Source organism: Pinus tabuliformis, chromosome 6 (genome assembly GCF_031772625.1).
Source record: "Pinus tabuliformis cultivar Carrire ecotype Pingquan chromosome 6, CPIR1, whole genome shotgun sequence".
Taxonomy (NCBI): Eukaryota; Viridiplantae; Streptophyta; class Pinopsida; order Pinales; family Pinaceae; genus Pinus; species Pinus tabuliformis.
This window is the reverse complement of record NC_142292.1, coordinates 1,480,504,385-1,480,516,891: the sequence shown is the minus strand read 5'-3', so window position 1 is coordinate 1,480,516,891 and position 12,507 is coordinate 1,480,504,385.

The window sequence follows — 12,507 nt, the reverse complement described above, 5'->3', positions numbered from 1 at the left end:
ATAGCATGTACCTTACCCTTCTGTCACTTATGAAACTACATGGGTCATATGGCACCCACCCAAAACTCTTCTTCAATCTAAGGTGGTCTTTTAAGATCTTTTCAGCATCTTTCCACGCATCCCTATCATGGATAACATAAGGGCCTAACTGGTTTTTGACTCTCAGTTGAGCCTTCTTCTTTACATTACAAAAGTGGGTTAAATTTGCATTGTTCATATGCCTGAAATATTCTAATGCAAATAACCTTATGGGCACATATTTAGGCAACTTAAAAGGGCAAAGTTCACACCCATACATTCTGATCTCTGTGTAATTTTGGTATAGGTACTAGTCACCTATCTTGTACTGTTTAGAAAGTTGCAGAATCTTCTTCATATCACTAGTGATCCTAGGCGGAGGAGCTCCTATCAAAAGAGTGGAGGCTGGGTGTACAAATAAGTCAATGAATTCACTATAAGTATAAGGGGATTCATAGGTATCATGGAAGACTGAGCTCCAAAAGATCACAGACCTCTGATTTCCTTTTGAGTCTAATTTCCTGATGGGAAATGGAAAGCTGTCTGGCTGATAATATAACAATAGATGGTATATAAAAGATGTTTATTTGAAGACTCCTTCTCTATCCAAATTTATAAATTGATCATGGATTTTGTTGGCAATAAAAGTGGCATAGTCATACTTGGCAACAGGGGGCTGTCCTGGAGTAAAGATTGATAATAGAACCAGGGTAATATCATCCACATATTCACTGGACCTAAATCCCAAGATCGAGGATATCATGTCAAGGATGAGTTTTCCAGTCTCAGTGAAAAAGGCACACAGATAAGGAGGAGGGCCTTTAGGTTGGTGCATTGGTATCATGAACATCTGAGCAATACGAGTTATCTCTGAGTTGGGCAATTGAGAAGATTTTTCCAGCAAAAATCCCATGGAAAGACGAGCAAGGGGCTCAGTGGAATGGAAATGTATCATCTCATTGATGGATTCAGCAGTTATGGAAAAAAGGACAGTTTGGGAAGGTGACATAACTGCTCTATGGATAGGGTCATAGTTGGCACAGCATTGGTGAATGATGTCTGGGAAAACATGGACTGAGGGAAGGAAGTACATGGGAAGGTTTGATTCCCACAGTCCAAAAATATCAGAGTTGCTTAGATAACTGTCCCTAATTTGGCAGAAGGCCTGAAGATGATTATAATCGGTGGTTAAGTCCTTTATTTGAAAATCTTTGTCTGCAAGAGGTAGATAATTTAAGTCCTTGTGGGGAGCATTGATGGGTGCGACGTTCAGAGCTACAGGGGCTTCCATATTTGGTTCTTTGTGTATTCAAACTAGAATTTGGGCTTTCTGTGGAAAGGATGGAATTTAAACAGTATGTTTAGGTGTCCCTTTATGGTAGTTGTGGACTGTTTTTACTTGAATTTGGTTTTCACAATCAGAATTTTTAGAGAAGAACTGAAATTTACAGGGTTACTTGTAAAATGGATAAATACCTGAATTAAGGTGGAAAATTGAGTAACTCCAGGTTGAATGAAGGATTATAGAGCGCGTTGCTGTGGTCTCTTTGGCCGGGTGGCGGTTGAAAAATTGGTATAGTGGCTCCAGTCGTTATTTTGCATGGGAGCTTGAACAAAGAGAACAAAAGTGAAAATGATATTTTGTCGTTTTTAAAAAAAATTCAATTTGGCGGGTATTTTCGGCATTTATTGAGCGGATGACGTCAGCATGATGTCAGGGGGGTACGTGACAGATGACGTGGCAGTGCGGATGGTGACATGGCAGGATAACGTCAGCGAGGGATGTTGTGGCAGGATGACATCAACGAAGGGTCAGCGAGGAGGGCGGTAAGCTGATTACCCCGCACCACTTATGGGCTATAGCGGTTTCGGACGGGGGGGCCGCAAGCAGCACGGGCATGTGACACGTGTCCACTGTACAGGAGCGAAACCGCCAGTTTCCTGGGCGTTAACTTTCAACGATGGAGGGGGTGCGATATGATCCACAGCTGTCGGATGCGAGGGCCGAGATCGGACGATGGGCGCTCTCCTAAGATGGCATGTACTTTAAGCGGTGGGACCGATGTAATTAACCATGGTTTTAATGGTTTCGGGAGCGATTGTATTGGTTGTCGGGTTTTGGCTATAATTAACTCGGAAGGTTAATTATTCCTTTATGTGCGCGGTAAGGCTATTAAAGGTTTCAAATAAACCAGTAATTCCCATTTGTACAGTAACATATGGTTTATAATAAAAGCAGGGCGGGATATTTAACATTTGGGAATTTTATTATAAATACATAATACGGGAAGGGGTTTATTTAGAAGGGATTTAATATAATAAATATTAATTTGTTAATATGAAACTTTTGAAAGTGAATGCACGCTAAGCATAATGTTACAAAACTTAGGCAAAGGGGAAAAACAAGGATTTATACAAGAAATGAGGCCATTTCCCTAAGTAAAAATGTGTTTTACTTAGGCATATGATGAAAAAAGGGAATGAGTGACTTTAAGGATATTTAAGCAGATCTTAATACCTTGGGGGAGATTAGTAAGTGATTTAAGGGAAAAAAAAATGAGGGAAGTTAGTCATGCCTCGCTTGAATTGCTCCAAAATATAAAAATTCCATGGTACCTGTGATAGAGATAAGACTTAACACATTTTTAGAGACAAAACCTATCACAAGTCTACTTCTGCAACACCAAAACTGCCTACCCAGCCTACTGTACCTAACATTTTTTCTTGTTTTTCTTTGGGTGCACTTAGACTGGCAAACCCTCATCAATTTTCTTTTCTTTGCATGATAAGCCTATCTAAGTATGCCCTTATTTCTTCCAATGTCTCATATTAAACAGTTGAGCTCCTTTGCTTCTCTACCTATCTACTTTATCTGCCAAGATTAAACAGTTTGGACGATTTTTATTCTCTATGTCTAAAACAAGGAATTAAAACATGAACTGGCCAAGATTAAGCTATTTGGCCATTCATCAATTGTGGTAAAAGTTGAACAAGCTGTACATGATGCTTTATTTACAGAAAATGAAATAGTAGTGGCATTTGGACTTGCACACTTTCCTGGTCTTTTTATTTGGGGTTCATTTCTTTCACTTTTGCTTTTGACCATTTATTTTTTCTTTTACCCTTTGATTTTTCTTTTAGGGTATACCCTCTTTACATTTTTTAAATATTTTGATGATTTTTATAATAGGGAAAACCTTTGCAACCAGAAAAGATATGAACATATTACAGAGCTCATCAATGTCAATCATGAAAAATGTTACCTATTGGTATAGGAGCATAACAGAAAAAATGACCCCATTTATGGCACTTTATGGATATCATCCACTGTCCATCACATAATCCTTAAGAGAAAATTCTAAGGTTCAAGCAGTGGAAGATCACATTGAGCATTAACAACAAGTTCTCCAACTCTTTAAGGATTAGCTCACTTCGGCGCACAATAGAATGAAACAACAGGAAAATCAACATCTAAAAAAAGAAGTTTTGATGTAGGTTACTGGGTATTTCTACGACTACAACCATACAAACAAATGTCCCTGAATCAAGATAAGAAGGATAATAAATTATCAACAAAGTATTATGGTGCGTACAAGGTCTTGCAAAAGATTGGTACTATGGCATACAAATTGGAGCTTCTTGCATCTTCCTAAGTGCACCCAATTTTCCATGTTTCATGCTTAAATAAGGTTACAGGTGACAAGCTCCCAGTTCAAAAAATATTGCCAGAACTTGATGAGGAAGGAAAAGTCATATTGGAACATGAAGCAGTCACAGAAATAGGAAATCGAAAACTACGAAATCGATCAATTTCAAAGTATCTCATCACGTGGAAGAACTTACCCACTGAATATTCCACATGGGAAGATGAGAATTTTATACAAAAGCATCTAGAACTACTCAAGCGTTGAGAACAACACTTTTTGAAGGAGAGGGGCATGTTAGGTCCCTATAATACTAGTGTATTCCCCCATTATTATTGTCACTGTAGCCCCTTATTGTTATTTTTGTGCCCCATAGAAGCCAACTATTGTTATTATTGTCCCCTTACATTATTAGTGTTATGTCGAAACTGATTATATTGTGACCCCTTAGACTCATATATATATAAAGGAGGTTTTTTCATTTGTATCATCCAAGAAGTTTTCATTTGTGTAATTTAAAGGAGGTTGCCCCCTCGAAGAGGCTAATTTTGAAGTCGTTGATCTATCTCTTCTTCTATTTTGTGAGATGGTTGCATAACAAAAATCGAGGAAATCAATACTTCTTGAAGGTATAACCCTTAACTGAAAGATATTCCCCTATAGAAAAGCTGAAGTTCACCTAGTGTGTCGCGAAGTGTTTTTGTTGCTACAACACCCTTCAAAATTTCACTACATTTGAATTTTGGAGCCTATTATCATTGTCAAATATGGATTCTTTTTTATCTTCAAGTGTCGTGTCATGTTTTTTTTGTGTGTTTCAAGTGTCTTTGAATGGACTCAAGTGTCACCACATTGATCAGAACATATTTTGGTGCATTTTGTGGTCATGAAACATCTTTGTTGTCGCAAAACTATAATTTTGTGTCAAAGTTGCACACACTACACTCATTGCACTTGGGGAATGGGTATAAAGTGGAATTTAAATGAATATTTACCATTTTTCAAGCTTGTTTAAGTCTTCGTGATGATTTAGAGTGCATCATGCTTGGGTCTATGTCTAAAATCGTCTTGTGCACCACTCGCCCCATATCTGAGACTTAGACAAATTTCTGGTTCAAAGAAAACTCATTAAGGCTAAGAGTGTACAAGTGTACTCTTAAGCCTTGATGGGGAATCCTTCATTTTTCAAAAGTGCACCATGAACCCTCAAAGGGTGCAGGGCACACTCCCTAACCATGTTTCCCCTTCCTTACTTTGATCTGCACCCTTTAAAAGACCAAGTCTTCCTTGAGTGCACTCCTTCAACTCAAAGAAGTGTGCCCTCCTTGAGTGCATAAACGCATTGTGAAGTCCTTAAGGTCCACCCTTCAGCCTTACTTGATGCACCATGCACCCTATTGGACTCTTTGAGTGCATGAGCACACATTGAAGGCACGGAGCCTCAAACTTCAGCCTTTAGGAGTGCACCCTGTGCCCTCCTGGGCCTCTTCAGTGCATGAGCGAACCTTTTAGGCCTAAAGCCTTCATCCTTGAGGAGTGCACCCTGCACCCTCCATCTTTCCCTTGGGCACACAATGCAATTGGGAAGCTCGAAGCTTTCCCCTTCATCCTTTAGACTAGCATCATGCACCCTTCCTTGATTCTCTTCTTCCTTTGAGTGAATGAGCGCATGCTGAAGCCCCAAAGCCTCTCCTCTTTAGCCCTTCAACCTTTCAAGGTGTGCCCATGCGCTCTGAATCCCTTTTGTCCCTTTTAAGGGCACCAAAAAGGAATGAACAAAAAATATGCATGAAACATGGTAGAATAAAAGGATTTTAGGCTAATGGTTACTTCTCATGAGTGACTTGCAGATACAAGTATTCCAGAAATAACATGGAAAGAACGCAAGAGAAAGATCAGGCACGGAGAACAACTAAAGGAAGCTCAAAAATAATGAAGAAGACACTTGAAACTCGACGATCAAAGAAATCTTGAAGACTCCATTTGATCAAAGACCCTTTGGAGGGTAGAGAACATCAATAATTCAAATTGCATGAAGAATGAAAATACAATCGGAAGCCATGTCACCCCTGGAGGAAGTCCATGTCATTGCTCATATCAATCCCAATCATCTAAGATAGTGACATGTCAAGTCTCATCATACGATTATGTGGAAGTCATGATGTATTATTGTAATCATTGTAAAGGAAAAACAAGTGGAAGACCAAGAATCATGTATGAACCAAAGAGTAATGGAACTCCAAAAGACTTGTAATACCAAAATTCATATGTAATTCTAAAATTCATTTGGAATTCCAAAGGTTTTAGAAGTCCAAAAGTCACTAGAAGTTAGAAAGTCAAGAGTCACGAGGATGTGAAAGGTCATTCCTCAAGTTATAAATAGATCCTCATTTCTCATGTAAAGGATTTTAACCTTGGCTTCTCCCACAAGGCATTAGAGAGACAAAGTTATTACTTTTGGGGAGCAAGTAGTGGCTCTAATGCTCCACTATTAGAGCTAGTGGTGTTCATTGTATTTATGTATCTTGGGAATTTTTCTTAATATTGAAGCCTTCCAGGCTAGCATGTTTTCACACATGGATTGTGAATATTTCTAAGACTATTCTTTGAATGTTTATGGTTCATGTTTGCTTTCATTAGTATTGGATTAATTGAACTATTTCAGTTACTTTGGTGCTCCTTGTTGGAAATGTGTTGTTATGTTTATAATGATCATCACATCCTTGTGAATTATTTTACTTGATGTTAGACGAACCTTTCTCTTTCTTGTGTATCTCCATTAGGGTAGTACTATTACTTCTCTCTTAGAGGCTCACTCAATTTCCCCCCTGCAGTAGAATAACCTTGATACATCAGCAATTGAACATTCATAAGGCATACTAGTTTGTTCATTTGAAAGGACAATTGTGCTTCTCTCTCGTGCTGACAACTAAAGCCAAGACATATCTTTAAGTAAATGACAATCGGGTCATATTCCAGATGGGAATCCTACACCAAATGGTGTGAGGTATAGTTGGAACCTTATATCGGGGATATCCCCTATATGTTGGTGATATACAACACAATCAACAAGTTCGTAGGAAAAAACCAGAAAAATAAATAAATAAAAAACCATGAAATATGGGTGTTTTTTACATCCTACAGACACTTTTTTGTGAACCCTACATGACTCATTATAGGTAACTAGTGGAACAAGCGCGACTGTGTGAGTATCATCACCCTAAAATCCATATTATAGATTGATACATCACATATATTTCTTGTCTGAAACCGTGGTGATCCCTCTGCTAAGTGGGACAAACCACAAAAACAGGGGAAACACATAAAAATTGAAAATAACAAAAATGAAAAATGTTGTTCTAGATATGATTTCCCAATTCCAATTGATGATAAACAAGAAATAAATACTAAATCCACAATCAAATCAATCAAAAAAGGCTTAATACTTTGCCTACGTCACTACTTTCTAGCCAACATACTCAAGCAAATAGAAATGAGGATGATGCACTAAAAGGAAAACCAAAGACACTCTAATTCCAAATTTAATCCAATATAAGATGAAGAGGTTGTTATAAGACTATAAATAAATGGATTTCACCCTCAAGACACAACTGAGCCTAATTAGAAACTAAACATAGAGAAAAATTCAAGGAAAACTTAGAAATTCACACCTATAAGGATCATCGCTTTGTCTCTTTAAGAAGAAAGTGATGATCATTCATTGTACATTGGAAAGGAGTGATGGAATCAGTATATGCCATCCCGTGAGGAGTGATGAATGGGGAATGTGAGATTTTTCTTAGATATCTCTTAAATCTAATAGATTATAGAGTCTACTACCTCAGATAACGTATGAAAAAAAGAGTAAAAAGTAAACAATACTTAGAACGAAAATAGAAATAATAAAATGTGAATGAATCTTATGAATTTTTTCTCAGTTAAGTCACCATATTTATTGTGAGGAAATCCATTTTTTTCGAGGAGATTGTTTTGACAAACATGCTCTTGATTTATCAAAACAAAAAATATACTTTACACTTCATGTTATGAAGCTTTCACCTTAAAACGATAAGAAACGAATAGTTATAGTCCAATTCGAGGGGAAACCATGTTTTATAATGGATACGATGTATAAGACATGATTCAATGATCCTAAGTCTAGTTCTCATTGGTATATACATAGGAGACCATGGGTACTATGAAAATTAAAGGGTGTAATGAAAGGTTCTAGTTGACCACCTAATATAACAAAAAAAAATAATGAATTTTTATTAAGAACTTAATATAAGGGTCCCAAGGGCCTTAACATAGCCCTTCCTATTTAAAAGAAAAAAAAAATTCCCTCAAATCTTGAAATTGAGAGTGTTTCTTAATGAACTGCCCATTTTCCCATGTAGCTTCTTCTAGAGGCTTATTCTTCCACTTTGATTTTTTTCCATGAAAAAAACCATATTTTCGTTCATATTTCTGTGAATAAAAATTACATTTTTCATATTGATCCATGGGGATATTGGTGGCTACCCACCTGTTCTGCTTGGACCCCCACCATTATTTCTTTCAGTTTCCTTAATTGTAGCACAATTTACTATATTTGGTAGTTTTTTGGGTTGTGAACTTCCAAAGACGTTTTGAGGCCCTAAATGACATTTTTTTGGGAAATGGCCAAATCTTTGAGTCAAAAGTTTTAATATTGAGATAGATCTTTCTAACAAGGTATCGTATGTGTCAAACGGAGATCATATGCCAAAGTTATGACCCCAGGAGGTTGATTTACCAATTTACCCGAATGGGGCCCACATACTTTTGGCGCTTCATCTCCTAGGGTTAGGTTTTTGGATGTTTATGGTTTTCCATTGTTTCTCAATAATAAATAGGCCTTCGAGCCTCATTGTAACATAGTTTAGAAGGCATGTAGCTGCCACATCTCTTCTCAAAGATAATATACCATCGCCTGAATGCGTTTATTTCCATTCTGCATGTAAACTATTTTTAGTACTTTGTTATTAATGAATTGAAGTTATATTTTCATTGTCTTTCTTTATATCTATATTTCATTTTGTTCCTTCATAAAATTTGGATCAGTGGTATCAGAGCGAGATTTTCTCTTTCTCTTCTTTCTTATGCATGTCCCTAACGGGGTCGGGGTATAAGGATTTGGGACTTGAACTAGTTTAGCCTTTACAAGACTGCCCCTACTGACACTGATAACCTCCCATGGCGGAAGAAAATAAAGACAAGGGAGCAGGAGATTTTATCAAACTATTGCTTGAATAAGCCCTCGAGAAACAAAGGAATGAGATGATGGAAAAATTTTCCCAGATCTTTTGGCGGATACCCACTGATGACACATCTTGATCTAGAAATCACTTTGGAGGCATCACCCCCTTCAAGGTACAAGTGAACTTAGATATCCTTAAAATGTCAAATAGATGCATATGTTCTAGATAAATGGTTGAATCTGTTGGAAGGTTATTTTTCGATCCATGTTTTCTTCAATAGGGAGAAGATTACTTTTGCACTACTTAAGGATGCCCCCCATGTCAAGGATTTGTGGGAAACTTACTGTGAGAAAAGGGATGAGGAACCCTCTTTGTTTACAATTGCCCCCTCTTAAAACTCTTTCCGAGATGCTATCAAGGAACAATATTACCTCATGGGTAGCTATGAGGATAAGTACATACAATTGACCACACTATGGCAAAAAAGGGACCAAGATGTGCATGAGTTCACAAATATTTTTCATACTCTACACACAAAGTTGGGTATCAAAGACTCTGAGCAACGTTTGATGCTCAAGTATTGCGACTGTATGTATAAATACAATTAGGAAGAAATGGAGTGAATCAAAAGAAAGGCAAGAACAACCCAAACCACATAACAAAGGATAGAGCTAAGGTGGAGCAACCCAGGAAAAAACCATCGAAGCCGAAAGCAAATAATGGCACTACAAAGATGAACAAGGACATGGGAAAATGGTGTGAGTTCCATAAGAGCCCCACTCACAACACAAATGAGTGTCGTACCAAGAAGTCATTGGTGGTCAAGTTGAAAGCTTCAGAGTTCGATGCATGTTCTGATTTTGAGCCAGAACTCGACAAGGGGAATGATAAGGGGAAGTAGATTATTAACGTAGAACTCAGTAGCATTGTTGCCACCATGAAGGTCCAAAATATTGAGCCTAAAGATCTAGAGGAGGGGGAGCGTCTCTTTCACTCACATTTGTGGGTGAAGGGTTCTTCACTACAGTTCATTGTCAACAGTGGGATCCAAAATAACCTCATTTCAACAAAATTTGTGAAGCAGTTCGGCCTATCGACCACTCCACACCCACAGTTGTACACCATCGGGTGGCTTCACCAAGGATAAGATCTCCGCATTAGCTAGTAGTGTCTCCTTCCCTACAACATCAAGCCCTTCACGGATCAGGTACTGTGTGATGTTTCTCCTCTTGAAGTTTGTGATGTGTTATTAGGCCAACCATACTTGTGGAAGCATCATGTTGTGTATGAGTATAAGCTTCACACTATTATTATTACTTTGGGAAATAAGCTATACATGATACCAAAGGTAGCCTCGCCTATTGCCATCTCTTTGATATCTGCTAAGAAATGCAGTAAGATCATCTCGTAGACCAAGAAATTTGTTTTATTTCTGATTCACTCTCAAAGTAAGGGAAATATAGTGGCCACATCCATGACCCCCAAGAAGGGTTCCCCCACATAGCAGAAGCAGGTTCTAGATTTCCACCTCCAAAATGCATTATTATACTACTTGGGCCACCTTTTTGTTCCTTCAATAGATTGTGCCAAGATGATTTGGGAGGCGTAGTACGGTTGGGTCACAAGACACTTTGGTTTGGAGAAAAGTGTGTCCATACTACATAAGTATTTTTATTGGCCAAAACTTCGACATGACTTTGGAAAATATATCAGATCCTGCACTTCCTGTGTCATTTCCAAGACAACCATCAATAAGCAAGGTCTGTACACTCCTCTTCCTACTCCCATCCAGCCTTAGAAATCCATCTCCATTTACTATCTGACGGGCCTCCCTTCTACCAAGCATGGTAATGACTATGTACTTGTGGTTGTGGACAACTTTTCTAATATGGATATATTGGCGGCTTGCAAGAAGAGTATCATAGTAGAGGACACTGCAAACTCTTCTTTGAACGAGTGTGGGTACATTTTTTGAATCCCACAGACCATTATATCAGATTGAGACATTATTGGACACAAAGCCCACCAAGTCGACTGCATTCCATCCCCAGATCGATGGACATACATAGGTCGTCAACAGGATGGTAGTGCACATACTACGCATGTACAACTCCAAGCATCCATGAACCTAGGATGAGAGTCTTCCTTATGCGCAACATATTTATAACATAACTCTCCATATCTCGACTGGTCGCAACCCTTTTCAAGCGGGTCTGGGGTTTCAACCATTGTGTCCAATTTATTTTGCCATGCCTCTTGCGACTACATAAACAAAATCCACACATGTACAGTACGAGGCTGATAAAGAAACCTGGTCAATTGAACACATCCAAAACATCCTCCAACAGGTACATGATATCTTGGATAAGTCCAATGCCAAGTACAAGCAATGACATGATTAATAGCAGGTGCCACACAAGTTTCAGGTGGGTGAAAAAGTTTGGTTACATTTTCAGAAAGAACAATTTACTGGAGCCCATCAAAAGCTTAGACCACACCGATATGGTCCTTACACCATCACCAAGGTTGTGGGAGACAATTATTTTGAGCTCAACATTCCCCCATTCCTGGGCCTACACCGAGTGTTCAATGTGGATCGCCTCCGATCATACTTTCCACCATTACTGGACACATCAAATATTGCAAAACAAATAACACCAATAGATTTAAACCTAGGCTGCATGGAACATGCCACAAATGATTGGATCATGGAAATGCATATCAATAATACTAACCAATAGAATATCCAACTGTATCTACTTTTCAACTCTAGCGAACTCTTGCACCAAGGAAAGTGGCTCATAAGGGACCAAGTTTAGCAAAAGTTTAACCATCTCAGGGAGGTACTCAACAAAATGACGACCATTGATTTCAAGGGGGGGGAGGGGGGAATGATCCAAATGGATATTGGTGCCCACCCATCTATTCTTCTTGGACCCCCACCATTATTTCTTTCAGTTTCCTTAATTGTAGCACAATTTACTATTTTGGCAGTTTTTCAGGTCCTTAAATTTCAGAGCCATTTTGAGGCCCTAAATGACATTTGTTTGGAAAACAACCAAATAGATAAACCTACAATAAGTGTTTGTAGTTAAAATTTGTAGTCCTCATATATATCTTTCTAACGGGGTATCATATGTGTGAAATGAAGATCATATGCCAAAGTTACGACCGCAGAATGTTGATGTACCAAATTACCCCAACGAGGCCCACAAACTCTTGGCACTTCATCTCCCAAAGTTAGGTTTTTGGATGTTTAGGGTTTTCCATTGTTTCTCAATAATAAATAGGCCTTAAAGCCTCATTGTAACACAGTTCAGAAGGCATGTAGCCACCGCATCTCTTCTTAGAGATAAACTACCATCACCCAAGCTAGTTTATTTCCATTTTGCATGTAAACAATTTTTAGTACTTTGTTATTAATGAATTCAAGTTCTATTTTCAGCGTGTTTATGTTAATATTTGTATTTCATTTCATTCCTTCATAAAATCTGGATCACATATACACCTATAATGCATTCCCTAGGATCTTCCTAGTTTCTACATGTGGTTAGAGTGCTAAAAAACATAAAACATATAGCTTTTACAATCATTGTCTACAAAAATGTGGTGAATATTGTTGTCTA